This window comes from Pseudopipra pipra, chromosome Z (assembly GCF_036250125.1).
Source record: "Pseudopipra pipra isolate bDixPip1 chromosome Z, bDixPip1.hap1, whole genome shotgun sequence".
Taxonomy (NCBI): domain Eukaryota; kingdom Metazoa; phylum Chordata; class Aves; order Passeriformes; family Pipridae; genus Pseudopipra; species Pseudopipra pipra.
Window position 1 is genome coordinate 49,549,877 of NC_087581.1, and position 25,234 is coordinate 49,575,110.

The window sequence follows — 25,234 nt, forward strand, 5'->3', positions numbered from 1 at the left end:
TGATCCTCCAAAGATCTGTCCTTGGAGTCAACAGCTTGAGCTATTTCCATGTTACTGCACAGCGAAAAAATTTCTTTAAAAATAAATTTCTTTAAAGATACAGACATCTGAGGGTCTTCTCTGTACTGGTGTGGCCTCACCTTGAATAATTTGTGCACTTTTGGGCACAGTAATATAAGAAAGACATTAAGCTCTTGGAGAGCGTCCAAAGGGGGATGGTGAAGGGCCTTGAGGGTAAGCTGTCTAAGGAGAGGCAGGGGGCACTTGGTCTGTTCAGCCTGGAGAAGAGGAGACTGAGGGGAGACCTCATTGCAGCTACAACTTCCTTGTGAGGGGAAGAGGAGAGGCGGATACCGATCTCTTTTCTGTGGTGACCAGTGGCAGGACCTGCGGGAATGGTCTGAAGTTGTGTCAGGGGAGGTTTAGGCTGGATATTAGGAAGAGGTTCTTCAACTAGAGGGTGGTTGGGCACTGGAACAGAGTTCCCAGGGAAGTCGTCACAGCACCAAGCCTGACAGAGTTCAAGAAACATTTGGATGATACTCTCAGGCACATAGTGTGACTCTTGGGAATGGTCTTATCCAGGACTGTGGCTGGAGCAGAGAGATTTCTGTGAGCAATTTTTTCTGCATTTTGTAGGCCTTACTTGACCTGACTTTCAAAGCTGCAAGCTGTGTGAAACTATGCAATGTTTACATTTGTTAGCTGTGTGTTTATAGTTATAAGGAATGAGAAAATAGTATGTTTATAGTAAGAAAGCCTTGAGAAACTGGAGATAAAGGTACACCTGCAGAGTCTTGGAAAACCCCTAGAGGTGGATCAATAGAAGGGACTTTGCATGCCAAAAATGATCTCAGGCTGCGCGGACAGAGCACCAGATCCGATAAACTGAAAGCATGAGGTGCGTGCACAGACTGAGCTATCCAATCACTTTGTTGTAAGCATGTATCTGGAACAAACTAAACTGTATAAAAGTTAACTCATTTAAATAATAAATTGGACATTGCTGATTTTATTGATTGTCTGCATTGTTTCTGAACTCCTGCTGTCCACACAAGACTAAGAGTTGGATTCTATGGTCATTGTGGGTCCCTTCAAATTCAGCATATTCTGTGATTCTGTGACTCTGCTATGGGAAACCTGAGGTAGAACCAGTAAGGAAGCCTTCTCTGACTGTGTGTGAGTGGGGTGTGTGGGGAGCCAAGCAGGGTTCCCATTAGCTCACTGGAGTTGCCAAATGTGACAGCAGTGACAATCTCAGGTGGTAGGAGTGTGAAGGCCAGAGTGGCTTCTGTATGGGCAGACAGAAAAGTTTCCTTAATAGAGTGCTATCTGTTCTCCTGTGCTATAAGAAAAGTTTCTTTTTTCTCCTATTGGGGAAAAAAATCCCAAACACTTTTATATATAACAGTACATCAAACTTTTCTAGCTGTTTTTCGGAATGATAGGAGACAGATATTTAGTTGGTGAACCTGACTTCAATGGAAGTGTATGTTTTTTACCTTTGCTGATTTTATGCCCTTAGTTTTATTGAAGAGTTACAAAAATTTTCTGCTAATTCATGCTTGCATTCATCTCAAAAGATATGGCATCTTAGATTTCCTCCCTTGTCTTGCTAACCAAAACCTAAGTGGATGAGGTGTTATATCTGCATGCAAGAGAGGCCATCCTTACAGGTTTATCCATCATCCAATTAAAATTCCCAAATTAGTTCAATTAACCCCCAGTTGCCTCAGCTTTCTGAGGTTTCAACTTTTTCTCTTCTTTTTCTTTTACAAGAAATTTTCATTTGATAACATATTGATTAGTCATTAGAGACTTCAGTGAAAGAGTTGGGATTTTCTTGAATATGTCCCTGTCGATAAAGTATACTTTGTAAATCCTTTCAGAACCTTAGTGTAAGAGCCAGCATTTCTTGGTTGGTTCATCATTGCCATGCGTATGCCAAGTGATGGATGGCATATTTTCAAATTTAAATTATTTTCTGACACTTGTTACTGCTTTAGAAAGAAATTGTGGATGAATTCTCAAATCCCTAGAACCCCTATGCCCAGGAAAGTATAACTTGGATTTGCATTATTTCTCTCTTTCAGCTAATTTTTTGGGTTTAGCATTTAGATCTGAAACATAAAAAATGTGAATGACACTCAAGAAATACATATCCAATAGAAGTCTGAACTTTGTTTGGCGACACCTGTGCATCAGATTTCTGTCTATCATCTCAGTAACTATGTGGTCAAGTAAATATAAGGGTTTCATTGTCCCTGTAGTCAGAGGGATTACTGTGCATGAAGACTGCCTGAGCTCTACTACACTTTTGCTGTGGTTTTTTTGGTCTGTTTTTCCCCACTGCTTGCATTGGGCTTGTGACAGCCTTTGAACTACATAACGTGTGAAAGCTTATATCTGTTTTACTTATTGCAGTGGGTTGGATTGGTTTGCCCCAACCATCTCCATGAATTTCATCTGTCCTTCTGCTAGTCTGAGGAGGTGACACGAACTTTCCTTGATGGAGCCTGACTTTGTTGGTATTAACTTAGAATTATGCAGTGCAGCAAAGCAAAGCTGAAAATGTAACCAATACTTTAAACCAGTATGCTACTTTAAATTTAAAAATGAAGACAAGCATGGGAAAATCCTATACTCATAGAATGGTATGGGCCATAGTTATATCCAGGAGAACATTGATCCATAATTCCTGAGACCTTATGTTCCAGCTACATTGGCTGAAGCTCATCCTGACCCATTTTCATGACTGCTGCAATCTGAACCAGCCAGACTGTGTTAGCTCTCTATGTGCTGCATAAACATTTTCTTGTTCTGAATATGATTTCCCATAAGGAGATGATGATAAGGGAATTCCTTTTGATTTTAAAATCTCTTTATCTACAGAAGGCCATTTCCTCATAAACATGCGTATTTTCCCCATTTGACCAGGAGCTATGGCTGAGAAACTTTGAGTAATCTTCACCATTCCCATGGTTGCTAAGTTTTGACACATCTGATGCAATTATTTGCATTCAGACCCCAAATAACTTGTAGCACACTGACACAAAGCTGTGTTTGAATGTGTGTTCTTTATGTCCTCCTGTGAAGGCCCTGCCTACTGTGACCAACAGTGCTTCTATTCATATGATAAACAGAAAGCTGCAGCCACTTCATATTATTATTTAGCCTGTTGGTTTTCATGTGGTGCCCTTGTTGGCTGGGACTGATGTGGGAAAAGAAGCCTCGTTACACAACAGCAATTGCAGGTTTTACATTAAAAAAAAAAAAAAAGGAAAAAATTAACAAAGTAGCTAAAGTGCATAAGAGATAAAGAGAGTTTGAAGTGAAATTTTACGGTTGCTCTGGTTGGAAATACCAGAAGATAAATCCGATAGCTCAATCTCCAGCCAGAGATTAGTGGAGGGTGTGAAGTGGGATTAAGATGTCAGAGGTTTGTCACCTGCTGTGTTCCTTCAGTTCATGTCCAGTCTAACATCAGAACTTTGGGTTATGAACAAACTGAGTAGTCCAATCCTGTTAAAAAATGCAAAAAAAGAAGGTCTCATCATGATCATCACTATAATCCTACATCCTCGGGCAGATGGGTAGTACAACTTGGGAAGAACCCAAGTTCTTAAGCAGAGTCATCTGCTTAATGACTCACTGATTTGTTTACTGTTTCTTAAGAAACTACTGATGTGCTCAGGCTCCCTCTTTTCCTCAGCAGAAGTGAAATTTGTTGATTATGAAGGCCCTTACATCATCCAAGTAGGAAGCTGAAAGATTATATGTTAAATCAAGTCTGTCTTGGCCTGTACTGTGCTTTCAAATATTTGTACCCTATTTCTCCACCCTTTGTGCAAGAATGGGAAGAAGAATGTATTTTCCTCACATTTTATCTTACTGTGGCAGATGCCTTAGACATCCAGGCACATTTTGGTAAAATGTCACCAAAAAAGAACAGTACTTTCCCACCACATTCCCAGATGAGGACTTGTCACATGTATGTTGTGCTATTCACTGGGAGCTCCACCTGCTTTGCCAATACTTGTACCATATCGACTCCCGTCCTCAGTTCTAAAAGATATTTCAATCATTAATGATCATTAGTGTACTTACATGCCTCTTTGGGGTCTGAATATGAAGGTTGTTCTGTACATATGCAGAGGTCCTGCACAGCTACAAGGAATGGAAAAACTTACAGGAGAAAGAATAGATTTGAAAATAACATAGCACAAATACTGTCTTTTCTTTTGAAGGCTATTTTGCATGTTTAAAATTCTCTCTCCACCATCCTCTATTCTTTCCTAATTTTTTCCATAGAGAATAAAAACAATATTTAAATGCACTTTGCAAACTCTCTGTGTTCAAATAGTTCCCAAATTAAACATTATAATAAATTCACTTTTTCAACTAATATGCTGTTATTTTTACCTACTGAACTCTGACACATGGTTATTATGTTTAGCTTCATTTTTGATGGATGCAGAGCACCCAGCACACCTAGAGACATCATTGAAATCTGTGTGTAGTGTTCACAGACTACAAAAACCTTGACAGGGCTCTGATCTCTTTGTTCACCTCTCACATAATTTTTTTTCTATTTTGTTGTCATGCAAGTTGCACTTATTTGTTCTCTTCACCGAAGTAATGAAAGTAATATATATACTAAACTTGTTCCATGGGATTGACAGCTATGATGACTGAGCACCAGAGCCTGAGACCTTCACAGCTATTCAATAGATCTGTGGTTTCTAGAGTGTGAAACCAAAGATAATCTATTTAAACAACATTCAGCTAGCCTGCTCTTGCTACACACCTCTTCCTACAAACACCACCTTAAGTCTCTTGAGGTGTTACTTTTCTTCATCTGTTTGAGACACAAAAATTGGTTTTATTGTTTGTGTCCACTGTACTGTCATCAAAGGCACATTAGTTGGTAGGCATTAGACAGTCCATTTCTTTTTTTGTTATGTTTTTTGTTAAAGTATAGTTGCTAGGCTTTGAATATGTCATGTTACGGCTCTTATAGTGTATCCGTACTAAGCCAGCAAGGTGTGATGCATTAACCACACCATTATTTAAGCAGCCAATTGTGTTTGTTTCTTCTGGCCAAGGGGCTGCCCTCCCCAAAAGTTTCCTTGAGGGACCAGGAGCTATCTGCTTATGTCAGCCAAGGCATCCACTATGCCCTTTGTCACCAGCACCATCTGTGGACTCCTCTTGTAGCCTGGTCATGGTGCAAATAGTATCTGGGACTTGCTGGCTGTGAGGTCCATCTGCTGTCAATTGACTTCTTACAAACCTTCTCCTTCTTGTCATTTGTCTGTTAGAGAGAGAGAGATACAACTCTTCTCAGGTCTCCTCTGGCAAAATGGGAAACATATTCTCATTGTAAGAGTTATCTATAGGAACAATCCAATAGAGAAACAAAAAGAATTATATAATAAGTGTGCTGGATTCTGGTTGCTTTTTCTGAGTGGCTTCACACTTCAGGGAACATCACTATCTGAGAAATTATTCTGAACAGATTTACAATTTTGTTCTATTATATACTATACATAAAATAATGATTTTTTTTGGTCACCTTGCTTCAAATGCGAAAAAAATTTCTTTGAGAAGCCAAAAAAGGAGAGTATTTGAATCTGAGAATAATTTGATAGAGCTTTTGATATCATATGTCTCAGTTTTGATGTCATATATTGACTGTTCATCAAAACATCAACCCTTCCAGGTATATAGTACAGAGGAAAGCGGCAGTATTGCACTGTATTTCCAAAAAAACCAGAGACCCAGAATTCTGGAAAGCATTTTTTCTCAAAAAAGTCACAAAAAAGGCTTATTAGGGAAGTGTTTGTAGATCTTGGATGAGAACCATTGTCTCTTTTCAGAAGAGCAAATAAACCCATGTGTTTTGTAAAATCATTGTTGTTCTTAGGAGGTACATCTGTTTTTGTAGTGTGTACAGATGACAGTGCTCATGTATCTAGAAAGTTCAAACTTTCTGTTTGGAACTTTTCCATATTATATCTCCTGCCTTCCCTCAACTAAGCTGAAGTTTTCAGAGACAGAAGAGCAGCAGATAGGTTTTTTACCACTCAAGATTTAAATTTCTGCTAAAAGACATGTTGGCAATTCACAAGTTCAGGTTGAAACACTTAGGAGAGTCTTAGTCATTATTAATTCTATTATAAAGTAAAATGGGAGACAGAAACATTGTTTTGTGCTCTGAGAATGAGTATTGCAATAATAGAAGTCTTTTGCTCTAAAATTTCCCTCATCTAGAAGGACTATACAAATCCTTGGAAACTCTTTAGGCTCTCCCCAACTAGGTCATTCATCCTTAGCATCCTGAAGATACAGAATAGAAACAAGAAAAAAAACAACTAAAAAGACAAACACTGGAATTTATTTTTTTTTTAATTCCTGGTGCTGAAAATCATATATATCACATTTGCTAAAGAAGTGGTATAAAATGCAAATTGGATTGTTGATACTTACTGCCAGCCCTGACAGCTTTCATATAAGGAGTCTGTCAATTACTTTTCTATTTCAGTTCCTAAACAAAATTACATCTTCCACGGGGACCTCAGCTACAACCAAGGTAGGCAGTTTCCAGACTTTTAGGACTTTATTCATACCACATAATCTGTACCTTCTTGTAACAGAAAAATGTTTCTGTAGTAGAATCAGATAACCTATTTTTCTCTCTCCTTTTTATCCCCTGAACACCTTTACCTGTGGAACCTTGTCTTTTACGTCACTTGAAAGGGAGGTTTTTTAACCTATATTAGATTGTGTGTCCATTCAAAGGGCCACCTGCAGGTGTAGTGATAAAAAAAAAAAAATTCCCCATAGACAAGGTGTTTTTCAAAGCAGCTGTTAACAGACCTCCTGGAACAGTAGAGTATCAAGGTATTGGAATTTGGAGGGGATTTTTGAAGGTCTTTTCTCTTTCTAGTATATATTTTTCTTCTAGTCCTGGTTTCAAACATCGTTACTGCACCTCTTGGCTATGGAATGAGATACATGACCATTGCTATCCCATACTTTGATTTCCCACATCTATGTGACAGCACAATGTTTTGAAAAGACAGCAGGCTTTCATGTACAGGCACCCAATGTTTTTGTTTTTGGGGTTTTTTGTTTGTTTGTTTTTTAAATTGCACAGGATGTTTATGCCTGCTGTGCTTAATTTTAAAATCCCATTATGTCATAAAAATGTTTTCTCTTTCATTTCTCTTCCATCTTGTATCAGTTTTCATTAAAAAAATCTTTGACTGCAGCACAAATTCCCCCTTAAATTTATTTTTGTCTCATAGAAGCTAATGTCACAGACACTCTAAAAGGTGATTCCACCCTCACTCACACTCCCACAGCACTTTCCACCTTTTAATCTTGCATTTGATGGTAATGCTTTTTCTTTAATCTCAGGATTCCATACTTTCCATTAGCAAGAAAACTTCACTTGTTGGTAGTTTTCTATTCAGCATGGATGAATCTTCTAGGTGTTTCTGTAACAATTTACAGTATAATGGCTTTCTTTAAAACAGACTTGGAATACTTTTGTGTAATATTTGAGTGCCCACCTCTCAGTCTTCTCTTCTTCAATAATATGGGACAATTTCAAATGGGTTTTGATGCTGGTGGGAAGATCAGGAAAGTTACTAACTAGAAGTAAATAGTTGGTTGTTGGAACAGCAGCAGAGAAGCAAGAGAAGGATAAAGAGAGAAGTAAACAGGAAAGTATGAAAAGGAGTTTTCAGGAAATGCTACTGAAAGAAGGAAAAATTGTCAGAGATGAGCCAATGCAGGGAGGTGAGTCCCATGTAGACATGCTGCTTTGACAAGGAACAGAAAAAGTGTTGTTATGGAGACATTTTCAGTATCACCTTTTCCAAAATGTAAGATGAATCCTTGAGAGTGTGGTAAGTCAGAAAAAGTTTGGATCATGCTTCAGTAGGGTATTGTGGTGCAAGTTACTATTTTTATTTCTTTGGAGATCCAGGAGATAAAGAGCATGTGGATGAGCTTATGAAGTGTTTTCTTCTGCATATCTTTTTGTCATTCAGCTTTGAAAACAGTGTGAAAGCTCTGTTCTCTCTTTACCTAAATGACTGTGAAACAGTGGTGGGATAGTCATTTCCATATGTGAGCTTCTTAAAAGTAGTTAAATGTCCAGCATTGTTAATCCAGAGGTTATAAAATGAAGTTCCCTTGCTGCTTTGCTTAATGGTATTTGCTGCAGAAAAAAAAAAAATAAATGCGGGAGAGGAAAATGAGAAACATTATTACTATGCATTTTCCATTTTGCCATCCCATGAATTGAAATTGCCTAATTGTTCATCAGCTTCACAATAGAAATGCCTTTTATTTTTTTCCAGGCACTTAGAGATGACTTAAGTGTCAATTGGCAGAACAAAGAAGCCAATTTATGTATCAAGTTTTCTCTGTTTCTTTATCCTTTAAAATAATTTACTTTATTAGTTTAGTGTGCTTGAAAGAAGAGGGATTGACAGGACTACAGTGACGAAATATCAGTTCACAGAACTAGGTCATATACATACATCTTTACTAATGATAGAGTTGAAAAGGTAGAATTTTGTCAGCTTCCACTTGTATTTAAATTACCCTAAAAAAAAAAAAAAGAAGAAAAAAACCCCAGCTAGCTCCCTATCACATTCTGAATTACATTGTACCCAGTGCTAGAAGTAAATGCTTGTAAGTATATGAGAGTAAGACTAAAGACTGTTTGAAAAGCCAACAGCATCTCAACCTTCTTTGCCCACAACTGATTCCACCCCACTAAATCCAGTGGGAAACTTTGTGCTGGTACCCAGGACTAATGTTTACTGTGGTCAACATGAAGAAAATGAAGTTGATTAAGGCCTCTCACAATTTCTTCATATGCTGCTCTTATTTCTGCCTTGTGAATATACCTGATTGTTTGCATGCCCATGCATTGTATGAATGAGATGCTATTTTGCTAAATCATTGCATCAACGTTCACATGCACATCCAGCTCAGTCAGTGGCTGAATATTTATGACTTCACAGCTGGTACTGTGTCCAGCCTGGGAAAATTATTACTTCCTCTCTGAAGAAAAGAATTTTTTACACTTATATGTTTCAAGAAGAAATGGAAAACTTGAGAACACTTGAGTCCTGTAGTAGGACTGTCAGCACTGTATGGCTGCCTTGAAAATAGAACAGTCCTTGTGTTACATAAATTTTATTCTGTGGGTGAAAGGAAATCAGTGTATGCTTATTGTCCCTATTAGCTTGGGATTTTTAAATACACATAGTTATATTCAGTGTTTGATTAATCTCCTTTTGGATATTTATTATAATTTCCTTCCAAGCAGATCACCCTGATTCCTTTGCCTGCTCTGAGCAGCCTGACCATGCGTGTGGGACCCTCTGCTTTGTACCTCCTGCCACTCACATGGTTCTTTGGTATCCCATGGCCAAAAGTCTCTTTGCCCTTGTTCAGGTACCAACAACACCTCATCAATGTATATGAAGGAGTGATGCCAAGAGGATGGAGCCAGGCTCTTCTCAGTGGTGCCAACACCTAGGATGAGAGGCAGTGGCCAGAAACTAATGCGCAGGAGGTTCCATCTGAACATGAGGATGAACTTTTTTTTTGCAGTGACCTTACACAAGAAAAGATTGCCCAGAGAGGCTGTGGAGTTTCCCTCAGTGAAGATATTCAAGAACTGCCAGGATGCAATCCTCTACCATGTGCTCTAGGATGACCCTATTTGAGCAGGAGGTTGGACCAGATGACCCACCATAGTCCCTTCCAACCTGACCCATTCTTTGAGTTTGTGATTCTGTGACAACACACCTGCTAGTGCCTTGCAGACAGTAAATCCCGCAACAAGCAAGGGCATCAACTCAGAAATCATAAGCTGGTATGGCAAAATCCGCAGTTCCCTCTAGGACTAGTGAAAACGTGGAATGGGATGGTTGGTCTTCAAAACCAAAACAAAACTGGCAGTGGAATCTCAGCAGTCATGAAACCAATGGTATACCTCAATTTCCTGCTATGGCACCATCATTCCACTTTCTGGGAGAGTTCATTTGTTCTGAACTCATCAGGAAGGGAAGCCCATCAGCCTCTTACAAACCAGTGATCTCTGTTCATGCATACCCCTAGAGCAGCATTTGGGTTTTGTCCTGGTGGTTGTTCTTTTATTTCAGATGAAGAATAGTCTGCTAACAGCAGACAATATATATCAGTGGAAATCACACAAAACAGCCAGATGTAATTCAAATGTTGTGTGTGAGATGGCTTCACCTGATGTTTCTTAAACCTTGAATTACAATGGCGCTGTTAATAAATGGTTATCTACAAGTGGGAACCTCTCTTGAAAGTGTAATTTGTTTATGGGAATAAATAGAAAAGACTAAAATATAACATACAGCATAAAAGTCGTAGTTCTACTTATGTATATTCTGTCTCATCAAGAAAATGGCAATGCTGATACACTGTATCATTCTGATTTTTAAATATCTCATGTAAAAAAGCACTATTGGGTTTGGTGATTACCATATTAAGGACTTTGGACTGATATATTTGAATCTGATTTGAGAAATAACATTTCATATAAATTTCACATGCATTTTGATTTTTAATTATAAAAACCCATGGTCCCTTAAAAATTATTTTAGGCTAGGAACAAGCCCAGTGCAACAGTAATATTAGCTCTATCACATATGAGCCTGCATCTGGAATGAAGCAGCTCCACAACAAACCTAAGATACCAAGGAGCTTTCTATCAGACTCCCACTGGCACACTCTACTTTCCACTATCATTTTCCTTGAGAAGAAAGGCTCATCTGGAAGACTAAATAAAGTGTGGCAGAAGCTCATGGGTTTTGTTCTTAATGTATCACACCACAATTTTTGTTGTAATTATTTTTCACCTCCTTGAAATGCTTAAGGATTCTGCTTATACAGTTACAGAATAAATATAGTTGACAAACATCAGTGATATCATCTTATAGGATGGTGATAATTGTAGATTTGTACACTGTATAAAAATATCTGACAAGGTTAAAAATTGCATGATTAAATAAAGCTTTTGAAACCTTTAATGCATTGTAAGACTTTTATTATTTTATTATACTCTTCATTCTCCTTTCCAGCTGTGAATTTTCAAGATTTATTTGTCACTATTCTCTGTTTTTCTGCTGTATACAGTGTTTGTGGGCTATGGCAACCAATCCTCTTGGGCTTTCTTTCCTTTAATTTGCATAAACACAGACATCATATGAATATTCAGTGAGTGGCTTTGCATTAAGTGCCCTTAATCAGATTTTCAGTTCAGTTTTATTGGTTGCCCACACAGTCAGATATTTCACCCAGAAAATCTGAGGGCCCTACAAAGCTAACCAGGTAAGGTTTGAATTCTTTTAATGCATCTAATGAAGGAGAATTAGCATTTATTATATAGATTCTGGAGACGACTCAAATCTTGCTAGTTTGATCAGGGAGCAGCTATGTATGTATTTTTTTTTAATAATTATTATTGCTATTGTTTTTATTGTTGTTGTTAACCACAGATGGCCAGATTGGGAACATGCTTCTGCAATTTGCATAAACATCAACTCTTAATGAATAATACATAAGGGTAATTTTAAACACTGTCCTCCGAGTGTGGCAGGCTGTGTGGCACCGCGGTTTGATTGGCTCTGCAACATTTTCATCACTGGCAAATATTCCTACAACATGAAAGCCATTAAATAACCTGAATTTATGTACAGTGCTTGTTCTTTGAAAATGTCGGCTATCTTTTCAAAGGGAATTGCATTAGTTCCCCTCATACCCTCCCAGGCTATAGCACTTCTCACTTTCCATGAAAAACATGTTACGAGCTTGATTGCACCTGCTGTTTGTAGCCTTGACCAGCGCCTGAGATTCCTGGGGAAGGTGATATCAGCCTCAGCTGTAAATGTCTTTAACTTGCATAAAGATGAGCAACATGTAAATAAGAAACCCTCACATTTATATGCAATATGCACCCTTTCATTCACACACTGGAGGTGTCTCCACTCGCTTCTGTTTAAGCTGGGATGCAATTTGAGAAAGGAATAGTCACACTCTAAATATGTTATTTATAAGGCTATTTTGATTTTTCTGCTATCTAAAATGTCATTTAAGGAAGGATAATTGGAGACATGGAAAACTAAGGGAAGGAGATAAGACAAGCATTAATTGAGAACTCAGCACTTGGGAAACGGTATAGAGAGCCAAAGCTGGTTTATGTATTTAAATTACTGGAGATAATTCACTTCCCTCTCCTTATTCTTAGCTTAATACTCAGCTTTTGTGAGTGTCTTGAAATGAGCCAGTGGAGGATAAAATAATCACATCTAAAGCTTTCTTGTTACAAATGGTTTTGATTCAGAAGCTCATAGGTGTGTTGACCCCTAGAGAGGGTCAGTGTCCCAGGCAAAATATAATGTATGTGAGCACCAAAGCCACATGGAAAAGAAAAATTAATGAAACAGAGTTGTGATACACAGTAAGATTTAGGGTAAAAGTCATATTAAATGGAACGTGCAGTCAGCACATTTATCCTTTAAACTGTATCAAGTACAACTATGCATGTGCTTCAAAAATGATAATGAGGAAAACTGAGTTGTCCATTGGTTTGGACTATAGATACAACCTATAAACCTGAACAGCTGGATTTTAACAGTACTGAATTGCTAAAATTGCACATTAGATAGACTGTAGGTGACCTTGAGTAATGGGAGGCACATGGTGGTGTGTGAGGCAAGTTGGCATGTTTTCTGTCATGTTGTAATCTCTGATAAGAAGATGCTGAGCAAAGAAAGTATTTTCACTGCTGGTATCAACTATTCCTGTAGATCTAGTGCAAACTAAAACTAAAAAAAACCAAACCTGAAACAAAAAAATAAAAGAGAATGAAGAAAAAGCAAAAATGCCTCATTTTAATCAATAGTTTCTCATTTATGGTAGTGTTATTTCTTCAAATGAATATTTATACCATTTCTTTTATGACATTAAAGGAAGGCCTAACAGGGGCATGGTTTTTTATTTGACTTATTTTCAATTTTTTTTTCCTTTAAATCAATGCCTGGTATTTTGAAGGGGAAACACGAAAGTGGATTAAAACTTAACATGTAAAAATAGGAAAAAATGTCTCTCATGATTAGATGCACTTATTTTAAAAAGAGTTACATTTTATGCAGAATTATTAATACTAATTTTAAATTTACATCTCCTGCCAATTTGAATTTTTTAATTCTTTCAGGTTTTAATGAGTTCACTGTGCATTTAATCATCAGTCATTAAATCTTTACATCTACCATAAACAGTAAGTGATCTTTAATGTGTTATAGGGATTGTAAGACTGGTAGCTTTAAAAGAATATGCTTACCCTAGAACTAGATGACTTACCAAAGAAATTCTGTGAAGGAACATCTGTAGTAGTACATGTATTGTTGCTGGCATGTAGCACCTCCCTCTGTGCTAAGCCCACCCTCATTATCTTTTTTCACAATGAAATTTGTTAATATCCTGATGAGATTGATCTGACCTGATTTTAATGCTCTTATCATTGCTGCTCAGGTGAAATTTCTAGAGGAGGTGCAGGGATTTTACATACAGGAAGGACTTTAAAATTGAGCTTTTCACCCTTATTCATGAACAGTGGATGGTGCCCTTGTTGGCACAGCAGAAAGAAAGGGATATTCTGCCCGAGGAATCTTCTGGGAAAAAAAAAAAGGGGGCCAATGAACACAATTTAGTTGTCCATATTGCGACAGGATGAAGTATCTAGTGGGAAATGCTTCAATGTCTCCTCTGAGCAAGGATGCTCTGAAAGCCAGAAACTCAACCCTCCACCCTGGTGCTTAGAGATAACCATGACAAACCTGTCCCTCCTGCACACATTTTGACTTGGCTGAGTAACCCACCTTGATACAACCCTAAGCACCTCTAAAATATGCATCACCGGTCCCCATAAATATACAGCAGTTTCCACTTCATCTTCAAAACGAAACCATAATACCAGGTGAGTCAGTCTCATCTGTTCTATCAAGAGAAATCAAAAATGAAACAGTGCCTGGCCTCATAGTGCCTGCTGTTATTCTTTTTTTTTATTTCCCTAGGGTAAATAAATAATTACTGAAAGCATGCCTTCAATAGCTATGATTGGAGAGTGAACATTGAACTTAATTCATCCTTAATTGCCCAGCAATGGTGCCCAGCAATGCATGGATTTTAATGCAGCTATTTTAGAGTTTTTTAATTGAATTGGAATAAAAACAAGAAGGGAATCTGAATACAAAAGTTCCCACTTCTACTGTCTTTGGTCCTGCAGACCTCGTGATGGTGCATTCCAGGCTGACCACAGCATGGAAAAATGCTGTGTTTCTGACATTGGAAAATATTGTGGGGAGAAAAAGGGAGCAAACAGGCTTGCAGGCTTTCAGATACAGTTTTTAAAAGAAAAAGAAGAAACCTATTTTTCATTTTCCATTGTGAGTAACCTTTAGACAGGCATAGTATCACTGATTTTGGTTGCTGTTCTGGAGGACTATAGGACTAAACCCTAAAAAGAAAAATGGCATGAAACAGTAAATTAGGATGCTTATTCGCCTCTCTCTCACCCCAATTTTACACCAGTGTAACACCATTGACATCAGTGGTAGTACTGCTGACTTTAAGGAAAGGAAGGAGAAAATCAAGCTTGAATTTTTTACAGCTTTCTCAGTGACAAAAAAATCTGATAGATAGCAACTCTGCCAGTGTCACTGTAGCCCTTGGTATAAACTACAGATTTAAAACGTGCAGCTCGACTGTATTTTACCTTTATATATGCCAAAATAGTAATGCTGTGCTGACACCCAGTAAACAGGTTTTTGCCCAACCATTTACCCATATACACGGCTTGCCTTAGTGTATTTATATCCATTTAATCTTCCTCAAATTCTTTTCTCTTTCATAAACATAAAAGGTCTTTTGAAGATTTTTTGGTGCATACCACTGTTAATTAGCATTTAGAATGAAAGGTCTGACAGTTTATTAACAATAAAAAAACAACTATGAAGGAAGGAAGCATTTTTACGTAATGAATGACTGGTTTGCATATCTAGAACTGTAAGGTGGATCATACTCATGGGGATTCCTGTTTCTTTACATATCAGCTGCTAGGGTTATTATTATTCTCAGGTGTAATGGAGAGCATAATAGAAAAACAGTCTTTCTAACATGGGTTGGCATGATGCTACAGGAACAAAAGGCTAATAGCTCTGAGTTCTGTACAATACATTTTTACAATTGTAGAATAAATGCATCTTCTACTTTCAATTCATGTGTTCTGTTTTGGTTTGAGATTTTTTCTCATGGATCTTTTTTTTTTTTCATGTTTGGGCATTGAGGAGTGGGAAAAAAAAGACCAGAGGAGGTGTTTTTCAAGTATAATTTTCAGAGATAAATTGAAAACACCATTACAATCAGGTTTCTGTTACAGGTAGTCAAACAGAAGTATGCTGGGGTGAGTTTGACCCAATGAAAGAGAATAAATTTCAATGTAATTTAGCAAGTGCAATGTTCCATTCTTGGCTAGGTTTGGCTATAGTTTGCCTAAAAAGTCTTGGAGAAGTCACTTCAGTGCCTATGCTCTTCTTCCCCAGTAATCATGATGGGTTGAGCTGCACATTGTTTAGGTTTTGTCACTAAACACCTCGTGGTGAGGTTTAATTGCCCTTGTGGTTGTGTCTTTATGTCATGGAAGAGGGACACTGTTATTCTCTTGAGTCCAGTTCCTGGGAAAAGAGATGGAGAACAGGGACTGTGTGAAGAACAGTTGCCGCCCGAGCTTGCTGCTCTCTGGTCTTTCAGGAATTATTAAGAAAAGACACTATGTCTTGTAATTCCGTCCCAGGTACTAGCACACACTGATACAGAGAAGGATTGGGGTGCAAAAGAAAGTTCCCACACATTTGCAGTCACTGTCCTCATCCCTCTGCAGGGAGAAATGTCATCCTTCTAGCTCAGGATGTCCCTACAGGAAGATATCTGTTAGGGGGATCTTTCAATTTTTCTCACTCTGATGGCCCTTCACTGGTCTCCTCATCATCTTTGCACGAATGTTGCAAGATATTTTTGCTTTGGGTTTGGTCCTTGCACTTGTCAAATCAGGGTTATTTCAAGAGTGGACCACTGGGTGATATATCTCAAATCCTCAATTTTACAGCAGAAGAGTTCCTCTGGTGTACCCCAAAATCTGGTTGACCATTCTACCAGAGGTCAAATGAGTGTCTTTGAGACTATTTATTGTTATTTGAGAGAGGTAACAATGATTAGAAATTAGGGGTAAGTCTTGTCCCCAACAGCTGGAGGAGAAGAAGACCAGAGGCATCTGTAGGTCCCCAAGCCCACATTTGGGGCATTTTCTAATACATATGAAAGAATTAGAAGGATAAGAGCAAAATGCACACAGCTTTCGTTATTAGGCACATTTCTGTAGGTTTATGATGCATGGGAAATGTTTGTCCCGTGTAAGGTACAGCATCTCTGGCAGTCCTCTAGTGTTATAATAATGTTGCCACTGTTGATGACAACAAAATTTAGGTTTTTTGTTCCTGTCACCTTCTCTGGGAGCAGGACTGTTTTTCAGTGAGACACTGTCACTTTGCATAAGCTGTGGATGGGGCCTTGTCCCTACATACTTATATACTCTCTTTGCACAAGGGGCTACAACATCTCTTTTAAAACATAATGTGCATTGTGTGTGCATTCAAGTTGAAGACCTCTTTTTCAAAATGTTTTCCTTAATATGTTTTCCATAATATTCCATACTATCCATCAGGCATTTCAAAGGATTGGCAAATGCTGCTAGAAAATCCAGGAAAAAAACCTGTTTAGAATATTTCTGTCACTGTGATCTGTGATTTAGGAGTTTCACTAATTGGTTTGTGCCACTTAATTTTAAAATATCATAAAGTTCCTATGGAGCCTTTTATTTGATTTTTTTTTTCAAATGAGTACAGGTTTTGTTCAGAAGTTTCTGATTATATAAAAAAAGAAAAAAAATTGGTATATTGCCATTGCCATTGACATATAGACAGAGAAAAAGTGAAATCATCAGAGAAATTTGTCCTAAGCTGTAACACTCTAGAGTCCTTAACTTCTCTCACTCCTGACTTCAATATCTTCAGTGAGTAAGGTTTTTTTCCATGAAAAATATTAAAATTGGATCAAACCACACAGTGATTGCTGTAAGTGCAGCAACAACTTTCCATACTGTAAATAACTGATGCCCCATTGTCCTTGAGGCAACGCTTTAACCTGCTATTAAAGAAAGATTTTTCTTGAAGCATGTCTTGCTGTTGAAGGGCTCTACCTCAAGCAAAACACCAGCAGCCACGGCGGTGTCTGCGTCCTGATGTCTGCGTCTCACCTGCATGGTTCATGGGATGCTGCTGGGAAATTAAAGCTTACACCTTGGGAAGGCGATCTACTTTTGCTCATGCTGCCATCAGAAATAATAGCTCTGTTTGGGAAGAGGATCTTGAAATATGGTGGGTTTGATTCTGTGACATACACAAAAGAGATTTTCACGCACTTTGAAGGATCATTTTGAGCAGAGGAAAAAAGGATGGGATGATGGGAGAGAACATCTGGAATAAATGCTTATCTCTAACATACATTCTGTCAAATCTTGATCGACCTAAGCAAGTTCAGGTTTGTACTGGGGAGAGGAGGCAATAGTTTTACTCTTCACCTAGTACATTCAGTAGAATTTATTTTTTTTTAAAAATCCCTGTTCCTTTATGGGGACAAACATCTCTTAGCTGCACACAGACTTCCCCCTTAAATGTATTTTTACCTGAAATCCTGATCTGATATATTAGACTGTGGCACAGTAGCATTAGCTGTAAGCTTCGGTATGAAATGAATGTCTTCCAAGTCAAAAGGGTTTTTAAATATTATAAAACTACATTTAAATAATCCAAGTGTATGATTTAGACCACTTCAAACATCATCCCTCAGATATTCCTGGTCCTTTTTTTGCTCATATGATTATTCATTACTTCAGTGCATTATAATAACCTCTGAATAAGTCAGGGCTCCATTAATCTGCGCATTGTGCATGGAAAAAAGGAGGAGGAGAAAAGAAAAGAAGAGAAGGAAACCCAGCCCACATTCCTGAGATCACACCACATAGATGTGAGGACTCTACATTAAATAAACCTGAATAAAAGATTTACACGGAGAGTTATTTATAATAAGTCACATTTTTTTATTCATTTCCCATATTTATCACAACAAAATTCAATCGAAGTCAGTGAGAATTTGACCTGATAAAAAGAGTCTCTGTGTGTAGTAGATCATTATCTTATCTGAATATATCATTAACAGTAAACAATTGAACCTGATATTACTCACATCAGGAAGGTATTATTTGTCCTGCCTCCAATGAAAACTAGAAACAGACTATTAAAATGATCTCTCCAAGGAAATGGAGTATTTTGTAGGAGATAGAGAAATACAATATTTGGCTCCCAGTCATTTGCATTAAGAATCCAAAGATTTTTCCTCTGGTATAAGCTTGGCTAATTTTAAAGGTTTTATTTATATAGATAAAAGAGATGGTAGTCTCAGCCACCAAAGCACTGAAGTGCTATCTCAGAAGGAAAGGTTCTACCACTGTGTATTTTCCTTTGCTCATTCTTCCCTCAAACACATTATGTTATTTTCATAAAATGGGTCCCTACCCTTTCATGTCAAAAGCACACAGAATGTATGTGAGGAAATAAGAAAAGAGTTATAACTATGCCTTTTAAAGTCTTTAGATATTTGCTGTGTTTAATTGTTGCAGAGACAACCCCAAAGCTGCCAATACTGCAAATCGAAATCATTGCCTGTGGATTTTAATTGGCTGTCTCCCATTCAGGGTTCATGGTGAATTTTGCCAGTTTCTGAGGAAAATTAAAAAAAAAAACCAAACACCCCACCATAAAAGTTTGGCATTTAAATTGAAAACTGAACAACTTTTGTGCAAAATGCAAACACTTGCTACCAGAGAGTAGGATAAATAATGAGAAATATAGCATCACTTATGTAAGTGATGCTTACACAAATATATGCTGAAAAAAAATTGAAACAGAAAAAACCCCACCCAACTGAATAATATAATATAAAAAAGGAAAAGCAGAACATAAGGGGAGGAAGATCAGAAAATAAGGTACCATTCCTTTCTGAATCTGCTGTGACAGACTGTCCAAGGGAAATTAACTCATCCTGTTCTCCGGAGGGAGCCTCACAATTGCAGGAGAAGAATTTTCCTGATGCGATCTTATGATAAACTTTCTGGAACATGAAGATAATTTAAATCTATCAAACTATTGAAACACTTATAAAACTTAGAGTTAAGATACACTTAAAAATATAAATAAAACATTTCACTAATTTCTCCATGGTTATAGAACTGCATTATTTGGCATCAATTATAAACCAAATACTAATGCTGAGTGAATAATTCACAATTAATATTTTATTCTATGAAATTAGCTCTTTTTGCTTATTGTGGAATATTTTCCTTTTATATTTTTCAATTCGATTTGGTGTAACATCTTCACTAGTATTTCAGCAGAGCTTATTGCCTTCTCTCCCTGAAGTATTCAAATATGCATCTCTCTTCATTCTCATGGTATAATGTTTAGGTTCTTTGTGATTGGGCAGATTCATCTCCTGGTGTTGTGTAAATTACCTGATTAGATCAGTGCATGGACTTTCCTTGCATTAATACACAGCTATGAATCTGCCGTTCATTTTCTTCAAATATTCGTGCTTACGGGTATGAAGTTTGCCTTTTGCAGATATTCATGCAAGTGAAATGTTATTGAATGACTGTTTCTGAAAAACAAACACTTGTAGAAGTTCATAATGGCTGCCCCAAATTCTTCAAACAATTTACATGAATAATCTCAGGTTTTCTTGAGTTTTCAGTTTTTTAAAAAAGGTTTCTCAGACCAAAGTTCTTCCCAAATGTTTATCAGGAGTACAAATACTGTTTTAGGTCAAACTGTCTGAACTCTGTTTTTTGCAACACAACAGCTTTGATGCTGTTATTGCTACCACCTGTATGTAAGAGTCTCTCCTTTTCAAGATGAGTCCTGGAACACAAATATTTACACAACTGTGTGGAAAAAAAGAGGGGAGAAAAATGTTGCAATTCATTTGCTATGGACAGTAAATCTACATGGGAAGGATATTGTTCATAGGCAAACAAATGTGAAACATGTCAGTCTTATAATGATCATGGTAAGATTTTGCTTTTAAATAAGTATAGGACTTCATTTTTCCTCCTTATTTGCAGGGCTAAAATATTTGCAGAGAAACACTATGAATTCTCTGTGTTTCTTATTAAACTCTTCTGGATTATGGATCCTTTTTCATCTCATGTGATGAGCCACAGAGGAAATCTTGGGAGACAATGAAGTTCTGATCACCTCTCATGAAAGTGATGTGGGTAGTCTGTTCCTATTTCTGAAAACTAAAGACAAAGAGATGCTAATTTTAATTTGTATATTTATTTTTAATTCATATCTTCTTTTTGTCAGAAGTTCAATGGCATTGCTTGTATCCACAGTGTAATCCCACCATGAAATGCATGAATTGTATGATACCAGCAGGACTGCAATTTCCTTTCTCAGCCAAATAATCCAATAATCCAATTCTGTTTCTCTGAGCATGTAGAAAGGGAGGTCTAATTTGAAATATCTGTCCTGTTTAAAAAATACACATCATATTTTTTCACTTTGCCCCTTTCCTCTCCGAAGTTCATCTGTCATCTGATCTGTCATCTTCCACATGAAGAACATTTTAGTTGTGTGAGAAAGAAATGATTTTGTTTTGAAATTGCTTCCTCTTTCTATTTTTAATTTCAATCTACACTGGAGAAAAATACTTTTCAAACTTCTTCTGAGTGTTGGGGTGGAGTTACTTCTATATTTGAACATTCTAAATTATTCTGCATCTGGGATTTTCTTCCGAGGAATAAGAGTTTCTTTTGAGTGTTAATCAAGACATTTCCAGCAAAACCAGTTCCTGAATAGAAATTAATCAAACATCAAAATATGCAAAACTTCTGATGTAAAACCTGCCTTTGTTTTTTAAGCAAGTGCAGATACATGGTGACACAGTATATCGTGCAAGCTTGCTCAATTTTTGCCATTTTCCCACAAAATGTTGCAGAATGAAAGGATGAGTGGCACAATGCCATTAGTGCTGCATTCACAGTGACTTATTTCCACCCTGTTGCACCAGCTGAAGTATCCCCAAACAGGAGTAAAGCAGCACTTGGAGCCACCAACTTTTCTCTTCTTCTGAACCTCTAAGTCTCATCTTACTGAATACTTCAATATTGTTGAGGTTTTAAATTATTTATCAACAGTGTCTTCAAAATTGATTAGTTCTATTGCATGTTGAAGTGGGGATCTGTTAAGTCACTAAGAGAAAGTATATTTTCTCTCCCAGTTATTAGGTGTCCCTTTTTTCCTGGTGTTGGAATTATGACCTGTTGCATTTCATAAAACTCTTTGATAATCTATGAGATCGTATTCAACTATGTTTCAGTAACAGAGTAATAGACTTATTTCAGAACTTCTCATTCTCTTGAATTTATATTAATTTTAAACAATTATGGGGGAAAAAAACCCCACGCTTGAGAACTAGAACATACAAGACTATTCCAAAGATCCATTTTTGGTCTGCCAGTGAGACTGCTTTATGACATTCTTCTTATTGCCAAAGCTGGTGGGATTGCAGCTCAGACTCTAAAGCAAATGAAAGCCTTATTTCTAACTGGTAAGTAATATCAGGTGAGATATTGATATTTAAGTTTTCAAGGCAAACATTAAGAAAATTTGTTGTCATTAATACATTTTTAATAATGTATCTAGTTTTTCCTTATGATTTAAATAGAGTATGTAATACTTGGGTCCTTATTCAAAAAGAATAGTACTGTGCATGACCAAAAAAAATATCTGTGTTTCAGATATTATCTATATGGCTAAACTGGGGTTTTAGAAAGTTAGGACAAGAGTCACTCTTTCTCTTATATTAGGATAAATTTAACCTCATTGAAGTTATAATGGCATAAGGGAAATCAGAAATGATTCTCCAAAGATTCCAACTAAGTGCAAAATCTGGGCTTTAATGTCTGTCATTAAGTGACACCATGCAAGTCTTTGGAGCATGTGGGTTCACTGAACATATTTCTTTGGAAAAGCTGTCAGGATTTTTAATGTTTGGATCAGCCAGATTAAGTGTGCTTAAACAGATTAACAAAATGGTAGGGGATGAAAATCAGTCTTTAAATAAGGTACAAAAAATTAATATAAGGTCAACAAAATAGAAAAAGACAAGCAAAATAAACTCTGCAAATAATGTAGAAAAAAGTGCTTTAATTTTTTTTTTTAATTGTGCTTCACTAACTCCTAGTTTACTTGTTTTTCATGCAAGTGGAACAATCATTTTCTAACCTGCAGAAGCAAATATAGCATCTGAAAGTCGAAATTGATTCTCCTCTCCTCCTGCTCTGTCTACAGAAATGAAGATGTTGTAAACTAGACTTACACTGTCATATACCTCAGTCAGTGGGATTTCTGTTCCAATTCAATATAATGAAAATTTTCATTGGTGATATTGCATGAGTATGTGGAAATAAGTGTGAGCTCATCATTGATCTTTCATTTGCCTGGACGGCAAATAAAAATGTGGAATTTGTGTTGAAAACTTGGTAGTCTGTGGCAGAGCAATGGTAATTTTCATCTCTAAGCCTGGGCAGATTTTGTGTTTAAGGTTTGACATAGAATTAGTAAGCATGCACGTAAAGCCCATATTCCACTTATAAAGTCAATTGTCAGAATAATGCAACACCCTGTGGGAATTACAAAGATTTTCAAATGGATCAGTGCAAACACTAGATAAATAGAATGGGTAAATCAGTGATGAATTGTAGAATGGTTGAGCAGATGAACTGCATTTTTAAATATTTCCTAACTTAGAAGGACAGGAAAAAGAGATATAGCTAATTTGAAAAACATGAAGAGCTGGAAAGCTTGCAGATTAAACTATTATTAAATAACAGGTTAATAATTAATAATAATTAAATTAACAATATTTAATAATTAAAATATTAATAAATAACAGGTAGAAGTTAGAAAAATATGTAGGTTTGAACCAATAAATCATAAGATCTTGGCTTATCAATACTCGTAGTTTTAAAAGAAGCATTGCAGGTGTAAGAAAAAAGAAAAAGTAAAATAGGCTTAATAAGAGTAAGGGTGATCAGAATTTACTGTTTGCTAAACATGAGAAAGAAGAAATTAGAGGTTTGGTTTTTCAACATGCTCGGAATTTCTTATTGCATAAAAAATGAAAGTATTTATGATTAGGAACACAAAATAAAACATATCAGTGGTTTAGATGCATGACTATTGTGTTGAAAAGAACTACCATCTCTATAATCAAGAGAGAGAATTGATGTTGTTGATGATGAACATGCTGATGTTGATTGTTCAGAACCACTCTCAACTGCTTGTTTGATTTGTTGAAATGAGAAAGGTACTGCTGAATAATTGTTGTTGCCTGTGTTACGATGGTTTGGGTATTGTAACTAGACATGCACATTCTGGAATAAAAGCCTGTGGATAGCTGATGAATATTTCTACTGCACATTAAGCTCTACTGGATCTTAAACAATATTAGCAGCCAAAGTATAAACATAAACTGTTTTCTGTGGTTTGTAGGTTTTGCAGACTCTTCCATCCCCCAATTTTATTTCATCAGATTCACACAAGCACCATGTTTATCTGCTCTCAATACTAGGAACTTTATGAGGCACTAGGAAATTTATAAGTCAGTCTAAAAAATGGTAGTTTCTCAGAAGCAGGAGTAATAAATTGATGCTGAGAAGGGAAGAATTGGTTCTTTAAACCATTATACAGTTTTAAAAGGTTCATTTGACTGCTATTCAGTTTGTCTTGAAGAGCAGGAATGTCATTATTCATACTAAAGACAAATTCATTTAAAAGGTCTGAATGACACAAGATGGAGCTGCTAATGACAGAGTCTAACTTCAATTAAGCAAACAACAAAGACAATGATAAGTACTCTGCAGAAACTGACAAATACCCCTGGAGATTGGAAGACACTTGCCGAATTGAATGAAATAACAATGTGCCAGAGACTAATCTCATTTTATGTTTGTTTTCATATTGACTATGCTAGGGTTTTGCCTCTTGATTTGATGTCACTAGTTCCCCAGTCTCAGGCTGTCTGTTGTGATCCCAATCATATAACAATCTGAAAGAAACAAATACTTCCAAGTCAAAGTGACTATTTAGATCGAATCTGAACTGAATTGATTTGTGTGTTGATAAACTTCCACTAGCATGAGGAAAATGAGTGGTATCATTTAGATATGATGACAATCTACTTCTGCTTTATGTAAAGGAGAATAATTATCTTGCAGTTGTAAGTAACCTTGCAATTTCAGATTTGGAACAGACAATGTCAAGGTTGGCAAGATATAATCAATGAATTTGGCTTTTTGCATCCTCATCATGTGACCTATCATGTTGATGAGTTTGTAAGTCAGAAGACATAAATTCTTTGCTATTGACTTAGCCAGTGCAAGCACTTCATTCAAACTATGAAAGAAAATGCATTTGACATCTTGTTCTACAATGTCACATGTACCCTAGATGGTACCCTGAGACCATAAACAGCTTTTAGTGTAAGTGCCTTGTCTCTCCCTGAGGCGTTATTTGAATGTGAACATGCTTTCTGTAAGGAGACTTATTGAGAATGGACTCAGATACACAGTAGGACAAAAATCAGTCAAAAGCTGCTGCTGCTGCTGACAGCAGAGTATGGCATGACTACAGGAGGGATATTAATGTGTACGTAGGTTTATTCAAAACAAGAAACTTGTCACTTTCTGATGTCCTGATTTATAAGTGGTGTAGTTTTAAAACATGGATTTAGACTTCTTTAAATGTCATTTTCATCTTCCATTTCCTAGGTACAAATTATATTTTGTCATTACAGAAATATAATTACTCTTTTATATAATTTGAAGCAGAAAATAGTAGTGTGATCCTCTGCACTGTGGTGACACTTTGCTTCTCTTTTCTTTAAAGCCAGACTGATGATATCTTTAGCTGTATTCCAGAACGTTCTTGAATGTCTC

The 25,234-nt window shown here is 36.8% G+C and overlaps 1 long non-coding RNA gene across 1 annotated transcript in view; it reads left to right on the forward strand.

Moving 5' to 3' along the window:
- Nucleotides 1-11,307: 11,307 nt before the first annotated feature.
- Nucleotides 11,308-25,234, forward strand: part of LOC135406577 (uncharacterized) — a 110,084-nt gene continuing 96,157 nt past the window's right edge. Inside the window, exon 1 of the long non-coding RNA XR_010426350.1 lies at nt 11,308-11,391. This is a non-coding gene — a long non-coding RNA (uncharacterized LOC135406577). The remainder of the gene's footprint in view (nt 11,392-25,234) is intronic.